This window comes from Neoarius graeffei, chromosome 21 (genome assembly GCF_027579695.1).
Source record: "Neoarius graeffei isolate fNeoGra1 chromosome 21, fNeoGra1.pri, whole genome shotgun sequence".
Lineage (NCBI taxonomy): Eukaryota > Metazoa > Chordata > Actinopteri > Siluriformes > Ariidae > Neoarius > Neoarius graeffei.
In genome coordinates, this window is record NC_083589.1 from 25,198,072 (window position 1) to 25,211,567 (window position 13,496).

The window sequence follows — 13,496 nt, forward strand, 5'->3', positions numbered from 1 at the left end:
TTGACCGAGTGACATTTCAGATACAATATGGCCAAATCTTCTGTTTATTTTTGAACTGTTAGTGGAGGAAATAGATCCTGAAAAAGCCACACTCACTTTACAGCATGTCAGCTAGCTAGCTAGCTCACATTAATTTATACATTTGTGTTAAAGGTGCTTCTGGTAAAATTGGTGTCCCTTCTTACCTTTTCATCTCCATCCGACAAAGTTTCCTGTTTTAAGTCAATAGTTCATGAAAAATATTCATGAAAATGATCATTTGTCATGTCTGAACCGTTTCCAACTAGGAAGTGGAATTTTATGTGATGAACATGGATGAGCAGAGTGATACATACAGTGAACCGTCCCAGTGGAGATATACTAAATATAAGCACTTTGGGAATGCTGCTTGACCAATCTAACTATCATATAATTATTCGGTTGTGCACTATCCTGTGTCACCCAGCGGAGGCTCAGTTTTTGAGTCAGGTTCTTCTTGACATTTGTTCCTCGTGTTATCTCAGGTACTTTTTCCTTGCCACTGTAACCCTTGGATTGCTCATTAGGAATCGAACTCTATATCCAGATTTCTTTGTAACTCTGTTTCTTGCTAAACGTGCTATATACTGTCAATAAAATTGAATTGAATAAAACGGTCATGTTCTGAATGAGAGTTGAAGTGTAAGTATTAGTAAACTTTCCACTGTAGCTTCACCTATTGTGTTGATATGAAAGATCACTACATACAGCTGCCACATTTTAAGATTTCAGCTTTTGCTTAAGGTACAGGAGGTTTATTCCAGAGGCCGTGCTCGTGTCAGTTTTAGACTTTGTTGGGTTTGGGTGGGGACTGGGTGTTCTCTGTAGTCATGGCTGGATAATTACTATTGCATCTCTGAGAATAGCAGCTACGAGACCACAGCTCTCCTCTGACTTCCTCTGTGTCTCCCTGACCAGCAGCACACAGGTTATATATAGTCACATAATATATAACACAGAGCAAGACGTGTGTGGAGTCAAGTACTGCGCTCAATCCTGTGCTCTTGTGCTATGACCAGTTTTATGAACAGGTTATGAATCCATTATGAAACATATTCCTTGATTTGTGATTTTTTTAGTGATTCTTCCAAATCCAGTCTGTTGTTGTGACGTGAGGAATGCTGCCATTGCTCCGACACGCAACAGTGTCCAGATGTCCAGACGTCTAGAAGTCTCAGTCATTACAATGGAGAAAGTCTTGCAGTACATAGACGTACATCTGAATTACTATATATGTGAATATCCATTTTTACATACCGTTTACTTCACCTTTCCCATTTCTTTTTTTTATACACAGTGTAATGTGATGTTCTAAGTCATGTTATGGTACTTATAAACATGAAAGAAAAGCTTATACAATTAAAAAAAGGAAACTCTTTATAGTAGTGAAAAAAAAAACATACTGATAATCTTATAAACTGAAGAAACTCCAGCTCAGATACCAACTGTAGACCAGTGACGTGCGGTGAGGTTTGTGGCTAGTGAGGCACTGACTTTTTCAAAATCAGATTTTCAAATATGCACCAAAATAGGGATAACAGAAAAGGCGGTTTCTTGTAGCACAGCCACACAGCCAATCTTTTCAGTTGTACCACTCACTTTGAAACGATCGGGTTATCTTCTGCCCAGTCCTTTGAAGTAATTCCTTTAGCTCCGGCGTCGGCCGTCCATTCTTTATCACGTCCCGTTTTCCTTGAAAGTCCAACTTTGAGAAACCTTTCAGTTGAGCTATTACATCCTCCATTGTTGCAGTCAATTGGAACAAGCCAACAACAGTCTAAATTAAACTTTACGTGACGACGTAGAGAAGAAGCAACCACCAAACAAGAATAACTGAGCTCACGTACGCCCTCTGCGCTGCGACAGAGCTACTGCTTGCCTCACCTCATGTCTTTTCAGTGCGGCTTTATGTCAGATTGTTAGCATTAAATAAGTGATACACATACGTAGAAAACATTACATATTATAAGGAAAGTGAGGACATATTATACACATGTCTACAATGTATAAAAAACATTTTAATACAGCATTACGTTGGTAGCATACACAGAGTAAGCAAAAGGCACGCGCTCAACCCAGTTAACAAGGGATTGCGCAATCTGACGTGAGGCACGGCTTGGTGCTGCCTCACATCGCTGCATATTGAATAGGAAATAGGCAAATACGGCGATTTTGATCGCAAAAATGATTGAAATTATTTGAATCATACAGAAATGGCATATATAGCACAGATGATTGGACAAATATTTATTGTTATCATTATTTACAGTGCCTTGCAAAAGTATTCATACCCCTTGAACTTTTTCACATTTTTCCACCTTACAACCACAAACTTAAAAGTTTTTTATTGAGATTTTATGTGATAGACCAACACAGAGTAGCACATAATTGTGAGGTGAAACGAAAATGATAAATCGTCTTCAAATTTTTAAACAAATAAAAATCTGAAAAATGTGGTGTGCATTAGTATTCAGCCCCCCTGCGTCAATACTTTGTAGAGCCACCTTTTGCTGCAATTACAGCTGCAAGTCTTCTGTGGTATGTCTCTACCAGCTTTGCACATCTAGACACTGAAATTTTTGCTCATTCTTCTTTGCAAAATAGCTCAAGCTCAGCCAGATTGGATGGAGAGTGTCTGTGAACAGCAATTTTCAAGTCTTGCCACAGATGCTCAATGGGATTTAGGTCTGGACTTTGACTGGGCCATTCTAACACATGAATATTCTTTGATCTAAACCATTCCATTGTAGCTCTGGCTGTATGTTTAGGGTCATTGTCTTGCTGGAAGGTGAATCTCCTTCCCAGTCTCAAGTCTTTTGCAGCCTCCAACAGGTTTTCTTCCAGGATTGCCCTGTATTTAGCTCCATCCATCTTCCCATCAACTCTGACCAGCTTCCCTGTCCCTGCTGAAGAAAAGCATCCCCATAGCATGATGCTGCCACCACCATGTTTCACAGTGGGGATGGTGTGTGCAGGGTGATAAGCAGTGTTAGTTTTCCGCCACACATAGCGCTTTGCATTTAGGCCAAAAAGTTCAACTTTGGTCTCATCTGACCAAAGCACCTTCTTCCACATGTTTGCTGTGTCCCCTACATGGCTTCTTATGCCTGTCTTTCAACAATGGCTTTCTTCTTGCCACTCTTCCAAAAAGGCCAGATTTGTGGAGTGTACGACTTATAGTTGTCCTGCGCACAGATTCTCCCACCTGAGCTGTGGATTTCTGCAGCTCCTCCAGAGTGATCATGGGCCTCTTGGCTGCTTCTCTGACCAGTGCTCTCCTTGCTCACTCTGTCAGTTTAGGTGGACGGCCATGTCTTGGTAGGTTTGCAGTTGTGCCATACTTTTTCCATTTTTGAATGATGGATTGAACAGTGCTTCTTGAGATGTTCAGAGCTTGGGATATTTTTTTATAACCTAACCCTGCTTTAAACTTCTCCAGAACTTTATCCCTGACCTGTCTGGTGAGTTCTTTGGTCTTCATGATGCTGTTTGTTCTTCAGTGTTCTCTAACAAACCACTGAGGCCTTCACAGAACAAGTGTATTTATGCTGAGAGTAAATTACACACAGTAGGACTCTATTAACTAATTAGATGACTTCTGAAGGCAATTGATTGTATTTAGAGGTATCAGAGTACAGGGGGGCTGAATACTAATGCACACCACATTTTTCAAATTTTTATTTGTTTAAAATTTTGAAGACCATTTATCATTTTCATTTCACTTCACAATTATGTGCTACTCTGTGTTGGTCTATCACATAAAATCTCATTAAAAAACTTTTAAGTTCGTGGTTGTAAGGTGGAAAAATGTGAAAAAGTTCAAGGGGTATGAATACTTTTTCAAGGCACTGTACATTCATTACATCTCATGATGGCTGGATGATGACCGGTGAGGCCCTGCCTCACCTGCCACCCCTGACCGCACGTCACTGCTGTAGACGTTTAAAATCATTACGCTCCTTGGATTTTTACCTTGCCCAGGATGGAGTCCACTAGGGGGCGAGATATTGTTTTCAGTCGGGTTTCTTTCTTTCTTTGCTTTGTTAACGATATTACGGAAAACAGCTGGACCAATCTTCATGAAACTTTCAGGATAGATGGGCATTAGTCTCAAATAGAACCTCCAACATTTTGGAGGTCATCCGGTCAAGGTCAAGGTTTTTGTGGCTACTGCTTCATACACTCATATGTAAGAGCGTAACAATCGCGCACTGTGTATGCGCATCACCAGAACAGTGAACCGTGATCTCACGATATGAACAGTTGATCTCGCGTTATCATCGTGTTGTAAGAATGTAAGCATGAGTGTAACAATAGCACACTGCACAAATGCATAAGTATTACAATAGTACAGAAGAACGAGTATAAGAATGTAAGAATCAGTGTAACAATAGCGAACGTTCCCCTGTCCCCCAAATCACTCCCTACTCACTACATAGTGGACTATATAGTCAGGTCACCATTTTGTAGTGCTGTCTGAATGTATAGTGAGCATTATTACACCCTATATAGTATCTCACAATGCATCACGAAAAGTAGTGCTTTGGCAAAAAAGAAAAAAAATCTGCGACAAAGAAGAAGTTTTATCATTTAATCAATGAGCTCACTATATAGTCCTCTATATAGTAATTCCCTATATAGTGAGTAGGGCGTAGTGAACGAGTGAGTGATTTAGGACACAGCGTTTGTAACCAATCAGCACTTATCCTGATCAAGTTCGATTACCTGTTCTATTTCTTGATAAATTTCAGAACTAATCAGAACCAGAAACGAAATAACTTCCTATTATACAGTAACTTCGTAGTATCGGAAGATAATCAGAAGATAAAAAGATAAACGAAATTCACCTCGAGGTTCGTCAAGGCTACTGATTCAATATCAAGTAAGTGGTGTTTATTTTAAGAAAATTTACCTTTTGATCATCACAGCTTTTGTTTGGTTTTTCTGAAAAGTCAAATAAAAAGTTTTTAAATTTTTTTTTAGCTTTTTGGCAGATATTTAGAGTCTTTACGCTATACTTGTGAAACAAAATGTTCTCATTCGTATTAAATAATGCTTCTAAGGCAATTCACTAGACTAAAGAAATCGCTTTCAGACATGTTTATGCTTATTACAGAGGGAAAGTGCGTTCCACTGAGCTCTAGCGCCGGGCCATTTCTGGGAAATAAGAGTTTGGGTCGTGGTGACAGTGTGTGTATGTCAGTCTTGGTTTGGAGGTTTTAGTTTCGAAAACTGTAAGAGGTAAGAGTAGAATAATATAAAATACAGACACTTGGTATATTTTACTTCTGTGATTTTTAAATTGTTCATTTTTGGATTACGCTTCATTTTTTTTGTGGCTACTGCCTCATAGAGTAAATATATATGCTATATTTACTGTATGGACATGGGATCAGAAAACTATTTTATTTATAAGCAGTAGCCGCATGCATCCATAGGGTACCTATTTTTTTTGCGATATCTTCCTTCATATTCATCAAAAGTGCTATCGGGCGAGGTTTGTTTTGCCTGGCAACACTTGTTTAAAATGTAATCATCATCAGAGAGATGAAACTTACCAGTAATATTTATTGGAGCCAATAAATAGAGATTTTAATGTATGAAATTTCCACTGATAGAACACATTTATATTAAAATAACGTTATATTTACAGAATTCACCAACTTTTTTCTGAGTTTGGATTAAATCCATTCAGAAAATAAAGTATATTATTGGACCTTTTGAGGTACAATGACTTGTAACTGGGCAGTACCATCTAAAGTACTTATTTGTCATGATCATCATCTTATTCCATACTCTTCTAGAGCTTTGGAGACTGTTTTCCTCCATTTGAACCTGTCAGCTGTCTTTCTTTTTGCCTCCTGTGGAGTGAGGCCAGTCCATTTCTAGATGTTATCCATCCATGTTCGCCTTTGTCTGCCTATGGAGCGTCTGCCTTCACCTCCTCCTTTTAGGACATGTCGCTCTCGGGAATTATAGTCTCTGGAGATATGTCCATAATAGCACAGTTTCCTTCCTCATGATTATCATACTTAATATCACTGGTTTGGTGTTTATTCTTTCCAGGATGGTGTAATTTGTTATCCTTTCAGTATAAGATACCCTGAGGATTCTTCAATATTTAAAGGGTACAAATAAGTACCCTGAGAAGAAGTACCTCAGGGTACTTATTTGTACCCTTTATATATTGTTTGGGATCATGTATGCACCTTTTTGGCCCTAAAAAGGTACACATAATTACCTTGAGGTTCAATAATGAGCCCTAGGGGGTACATTAGTGTGGACTGTACCTTGAGGGACAGAAATGGACTCCTTCTGTACCCCTATTTCTGACAGTGAATGGTGGCTTGTGAGTTCCATCACTGTAATTATTAAATCTGATTTAATAAAGACCCCTTTGGATATGTTTCCCTCAACCCCATTTTAGTAACCAGTGTCTTATAGAAACCCAAACACCCCCGAATAAAGGTACAGCTGGGACTCCAGCACTGTCTGTCAGTGAGTAGCGTGCATCTCTCCACCTCAGCACTACTTTTACTGCCTTTGTCCTCTGGAGACTGTGCAGTGGCGGACAACATGGGCTAAAGGCATCAGAATCTCATGCATATTCATGCAGCAGTTCAGTAAGACTCTCTTACTGTGTCTCTCAGGTGGCAGACTGCTGAGACACCTCAGACCATAGAGACGGAGAACACAGCCTTGCAGAGACCAAGTGCAATGAATTCTGATCATTCACCAAGCTCAAGGGGATAAAAGTCAGGATTCTTGCTTGTCGATTTTGGTCAGTGAGCCACACTTTGACCCATAGGACTTTATTATCTCTCGCCGCTTTATCCTTCTACAGGCAAGCTGGAGCCTATCCCAGCTGACTACGGGCGAAAGGCGGGGTACACCCTGGACAAGTCGCCAGGTCATCACAGGGCTGACGCATAGACACAGACAACCATTCACATTCACACCTACGGTCAATTTAGAGTCACCAGTTAACCTAACCTGCATGTCTTTGGACTGTGGGGGAAACCGGAGCACCCGGAGGAAACCCACGCGGACACGGGGAGAACATGCAAACTCCACACAGAAAGGCCCTCGCCGGCCCCGGGGCTCGAACCCGGACCTTCTTGCTGTGAGGCGACAGCGCTAACCACTACACCACCGTGCCACCATTGTGGATATATTACACACATTCCTACAGGAATGCAGGACAGTGTAGGACCTGGTACTAAAAATCAACAAAATCGGTTTACACCAGGAGAATGTTCTTGGTAAAAGTACACTTCGTTCTATTTACAGGAAGCTGATTGATGCAGACAAATCCAAACCCTCCACCCAGGACAGGAAGTAAAACAATATTACAAGACAAGACAGGACATGAAATGTTCTTGATGTCCACAAATGAACTACTGTATATACAGCAAGAAATAAACATCTTACACTCAATACAAGAACCAGTTTTTCCTCACAACAAATTTGAGTCACGTCCATGTCTACTTTATAACCTTTTCATTCAATTTTAGAGTAATCACAAAGTAAATTTACAGACACCCAAGCACTATAAGCTCCTGTGAGTAATCCGAAGATTAAAAAGCAAGGACCGTGAACATCTATTTTACAAATTGCAGTGCTAAAAGCGGCGCTTTCTCTGGAGACATGTGGATGTGGGTTTGTGCACATCCTGTTTAACAGTGCAAGAGCAAGTTGAGAAGTGAAAAGGAAAGTGGAAGCCATTTTAAATATTATACATTAATATTATTATTATTAAGATTATGATCTATAGTACGTGTGAAAGAAACTTTAGAAACTTTCTTCTGTGTTGATTATGACACATACACACATTTACATGTTTTCTTTTACTATCCTTTTGAAGACTTTTCATTGGCATAATTATTAATGAAGCTAATTAACAGTCATTCCATGAATTCGAGTCGTACATGAGCTGATAGCCGACGAGGCTTGTAGCACCGAGTTGGCTATAAGCCGTATATGACGAGATTGAGTGGAATAACTGTTTTATTCTATCCAAATTCACTGTATTTTGAGAAATGGAGCATTTTTATTACTTTTTTTTGCAAATTTGATAAATAAAAACTTTATACAAAACATCTGACAAAATCATTGCTGCTTAGAATGTAAACAAACCAGCAAAATGACAGTAGCAATTTGGGGGAAAATGCTACAACAACAATAATACAAGTAATTCTTCTCATCTCATTATCTCTAGCCGCTTTATCCTTCTACAGGGTCGCAGGCAAGCTGGAGCCTATCCCAGCTGACTACGGGCGAAAGGCGGGGTACACCCTGGACAAGTCGCCAGGTCATCACAGGGCTGACACATAGACACAGACAACCATTCACACTCACATTCACACCTACGCTCAATTTAGAGTCACCAGTTAACCTAACCTGCATGTCTTTGGACTGTGGGGGAAATCGGAGCACCCGGAGGAAACCCACGCGGACACGGGGAGAACATGCAAACTCCACACAGAAAGGCCCTCGCCGGCCACGGGGCTCAAACCCGGACCTTCTTGCTGTGAGGCGACAGCGCTAACCACTACACCACCATGCCGCCACGAGTAACTCTTGAAAAATAAAAAAAGATACCTTCTTACCATCAAATATTTTTATTCCATATTTTGTTGTGCTTTTTTTTGTATTTTTTGGGGTTTTGTTTTTGAGTAAAGTTTTTATTTCATCCTTGGTTGGTTCAGCAGCATGCACCGCCATTTTCTTCTTCTTCTTCTTTCGGGTTTTTATGGCGGCTGGCAAACCAACTTAAAGGTGCATTACCGCCACCGAATGGGCTGGAGTATGGCACAAGAGATATTGGGGGAAATAAAACTTTTTGCTATTTCTGCTTCTTTTAAATATTTGATAACAAAGTGATATATCTGACTTGATGTGCTCCACCATTTTGTTTTTGTCTACTCATGGTATATGAGCTGATATCCTAGTAGTTATTGGAGAGTAGCCAATCAGAGTGTGTGATTGCTCATACAGTGAATGTGGATAGAATAATGAGTGACATACCTACACTATAACCTTACTCTTAACATTCTCAGTAACCAAAACAAAACATTTTGGCTTTAAAAATAAAGGTATAAAACAGTTTTCTTAGTAGGGACCAGCCAAATATCCATGCAAGGCCAAAACTGTTAGATATTCCACAGCCTTGTGGGGACATTCAATATTCGTTCTCCACCAAGACATAAAAACACGTCCACTCATGCACATTACACTGTAGATTTCCATAAAGAAATATTTCCTTTTGACATGAAATTTTCCATTAAAAGACTGTCTGAATTACATGAACAATAGTGTTAAAGGGGAACAGAGGGCAATATATAGAGTAAATATAACAATAAAACACACATTGATGAACCTTATTCAAGACTTACAAAAGTTTTTTGTTCTAAGGTTGGAAAGTTATAGTGCTTTGAAAGTAGCTCGAGCAAACTATTTCCGCAGTTTGAACAGCCCGCCATGATATTAATTTTATCCAATCAGAATGCACGTTCATTTTCTCTGCGTAACACTCATGACGTATGTATGTGCCCAGTTGTGTTGGCTCATTGAGGTTGGGAATAGCACGTGTGAAATACCTGTTTCTGCCTCTTGCGACGATTTCGCAAGTCCACGGGTGGCGCCTATCTCATTGCAGCAAATAAATTCTGCTGGACTCGTGAGCAACTCCACGTTACATTTTCCGCACGAGCACCACGCCGTGTCACCTGCACGCAGACGCTCTGCCCCACGCTCGCCATGCCCATGGTCAGCATCAGTCTCATCCTCGCCGTCATCCGAGCTTTCTTCTCTTATTTCATCACCGGAGTCGAGAGTACCTCTCCTAGGTTCAAACTGGTACCCTTCTAAGCCATAGCCTGCTTGCAGTGTGTCTTGCGGGATCTCTTCGTATGATTCGACAGAGCTGTCGCTTTCACTTGATGCGCCCGACGCCATGATTACACGCTTATCTCCTCTATTTCAGAGAGTTCCGCTAGTGCAGTGGGTAGCGCTGACGTCACGGTCTTTTAAAAATGGCGACTCTTGTGCTGTTTAGCGTATAAAGTATTATATTTACAATTACCAAGATATTTCCTTGTTTTCTAGTACATAAATTTGATAGAATACTTAAGAATACGTTACTTTGTCACATCAGCAACCGTATATATTATATTTTGTACCCCTTTAATGAAGAGCAGGGGAATTAGCTCAAATAGAGAAGAGATGACATTCCCATAACAACATAGCTTACCTACGGTGAAAAAATACACTTTTCAATTATTGTATGTGGCAAACCTTCACTGTTTGATTTTACCAGATGTGGGAAAAACAGAGTGGCACAAGATTAAAGGAGTATTCCAGCCAAAAAACTTTAGATGTGTTTTTCACATTCCATTGTGTGTGTGAGTGAGGGGATGATTTGGACGTGATTACTCACTCATACCAGCCATTTTTTTTATTGTTTTTTAAACGGGGGTGAGAGCAGACTTATATACTGAGAACTCATAAAGCCATGACATCACTTGGAAACACAGTGATGGTGAAATGATTCTTGATTTGTTGATAAGGGAATGATATGTATATAAATGTACGTGTTTGATCTGGTGCCTGATAATCAAGAGGGCATGTCTGGAGTTTAGCCAGCATGTCAGTGTTTAGCAAACAAGTTTGTGGTTCGTGTTTGACACATGTAGGCTTTGTTCTGCTGATTTGTGTATTTGATGAATGTATTTGTAGTGCGAGTGCGAGGTGGGTGAAGAACTGGTGCTCGTGCAGAGAAAGTCCTCAACTGATTGGTTATATGGCTGGATTTTGTTCTGAGTCTGTGAAATAACTAAATGTAGTACAGATGTGTTGTATTGTATTTCTGCAGTGATGCTGAATGTTGGAAGCTTGCATGATGCCGAAAGCAAATTCCACCAGTTGGGCTTGGCAGCTTTTAATAAGGATATATATATATATATATATATATATATATATATATATATATATATATATATATATATATATATATATAATCTCATTATCTCTAGCCGCTTTATCCTGTTCTACAGGGTCGCAGGCAAGCTGGAGCCTATCCCAGCTGACTATGGGCGAGAGGCAGGGTACACCCCGGACAACTCGCCAGGTCATCACAGGGCTGACGCATAGAGACAAACAACCATTCACACTTACGGCCAATTTAGAGCCACTAATTAGCCTAACTGCATGTTTTTGGACTGTGGAGGAAACCCACGCGGACATGGGGAGAACATGCAAACTCCACACAGAAAGGCCCTCGTCAGCCACTGGGCTCAAATCCAGAACCTTCTTGCTGTGAGGCAACAGTGCTAACCACTACACTGCCATGCCACCCACAGTAAAGAGCAATCGTGGAAAAACATAACCAATGTAGAAAAAAGATGACTCCATATTCCAAACCACATTCACAGGTATCAGCAATCCTCGGTGATACACATGTAGATACATAATTCTAATAATTTTGGAAATATATCCAGACATATAAAGTGGATACAGTTGCAGATCATAGAAGAGCCAACTGTTGTTATTGGCAGAGGTCTGCATTCTCCAAGTGCCTTTCTAGTTTCAGAGTACCTCGGGTGAATGTACTAAACTAAAGTTTTATATATATAGTTCTACTAGCTGCTCCCGCTTTCCTGCAGGGTCGCTGCAGCAGTCAGTCTTCTCCAATGCCCGCGGTCTAATGTGTCTTCTTTCACCGCTCCGATGACCTCCATATCATCTCTGATGTTATCACTCCATCGCCTCTTGGGTCTCCCTCTCTTTCTCTTTCCTGGTGGTGCCATATACAACACCCGTTTCCCCACATACTGATTGTCTTTTCTCTCGACATGGCCATACTAGCGTAGCCTTGCTGTTCTGCTTCTGGTCAAAATACTCTCCACTCCCAACACATCTCGCACTTTCTCATTCCTCACATGGTCCAATCTTGTCCATCCACATGCCCACCTACACATCTTCATCTCTGCTACTTCAAGTTGTTTTTCTTGTTTTACTGTTAGGTGTACAGTCTCCATTGTGTACAGCATGGCTGGTTGTACTACCATGCTGTAGATCTTCCCTTTAACTTTCACTGGGACTTTCTTGTCACACAGGATCCCCGTTATTTTCTTCCAGTTCCTCTACCCAGAGTCTACCCTCCTCTTCACTTCTTTGTCTGATGTTCCTGTGTTGATCAGCATACTGCCCAGATACTTAAATTCTTGGGCCTTTGGAACTTGTGTATCTTGTAGCCAAATGTTGTCAGCTTCTTTCCCATTCAGGCAGAGGTACTCTGTCTTGCTTCTTGATACCTTCATCCCCTGGGATTCCAGCGCCTCCCTCCACTTCTCTAGGTCTTCCTCCAGTTTCTCCTTGTCTGTGGCACACAGAACCACATCGTCCGCAAACATCATCTGCCATGGTGCTCTTTCCCTCACCCCCTCTGTTAAGCAATCCATAATGATGGCAAACAGAAACAGGCTAAGAGCTGAGCCCTGATGGAGGCCTACATTGACTGGGAAAGCTTCTGTTGTGCCAGCTGCGCAGCGTACCACTGTTTCGCTATCGGTGTACATATCCTTCACCATGTGCACATACTTCTCAGGTACGACTTTCTCTCACATGCACCAATACAGTTCCTCCCTGGGTACTCTATCATAAGCCTTTTCCAGATGGATAAAGACAGCGTGCAGGTCTTTCTGTACTTCTCTGTACTTCTCCTGTAGCTGCCGAAGGGCAAAAATGGCATCAACTGTAGAGCGCCCTCTCATGAACCCAAACTGTTCTTTGCTGATGGTGACAATCTCTCTCAGTTGGTGCTCCACAATCCTCTCCAAGAACTTCATTGTCTGGCTCATCAGTTTTATTCCTCTGTAATTTGCACAGTTCAGAATGTCGCCCTTGTTCTTGTATATGGGAACTAGCGTGCTCCTCCTCCATGATCTTTCTGAACAACTTGTCAAACATGTCACTCCAGCCGCTCCCATGTATTTCCTCACTTCTATCGGGATGTTATCAGGGCCAACCGCCTTCCCATTCTTCATCTTTTTCAAGGCATTGATGACTTCAGCTTCTGAGATGCTGTTCACCTGCTCTTCCACTATTGTTTGTTCAGTGCTTCTTTGGATTCTTGGGTTTTCCTCATTCATCAGTTTGTGAAAGTACTCGTGCCACTGTTGGAGTATCTGCGTGTTCTCTGACAGAACTGTATTATCCTCATTTTTGATGAGCTTTGCTTGGTATATGTCCTCTGAGTTTTTGTTCTTATTCTTCCCAATTCTTAATGTTCTTTTCTGACCCTCGTTGGTATCTAGGTCTTCATACAATCTCTGGTAAGCTGGGGCCTTGGCAATAGCTACTGCCTTCTTTGTAGCCTTCTTCTTCTCTTTGTACAAGGTCTTGTTTTCCTCACTGCTGTTCAGATCTAGTGCCTTCTTTGCTTCCTTCTTAGCCTGTATGCTCTCTTGCACCTCACT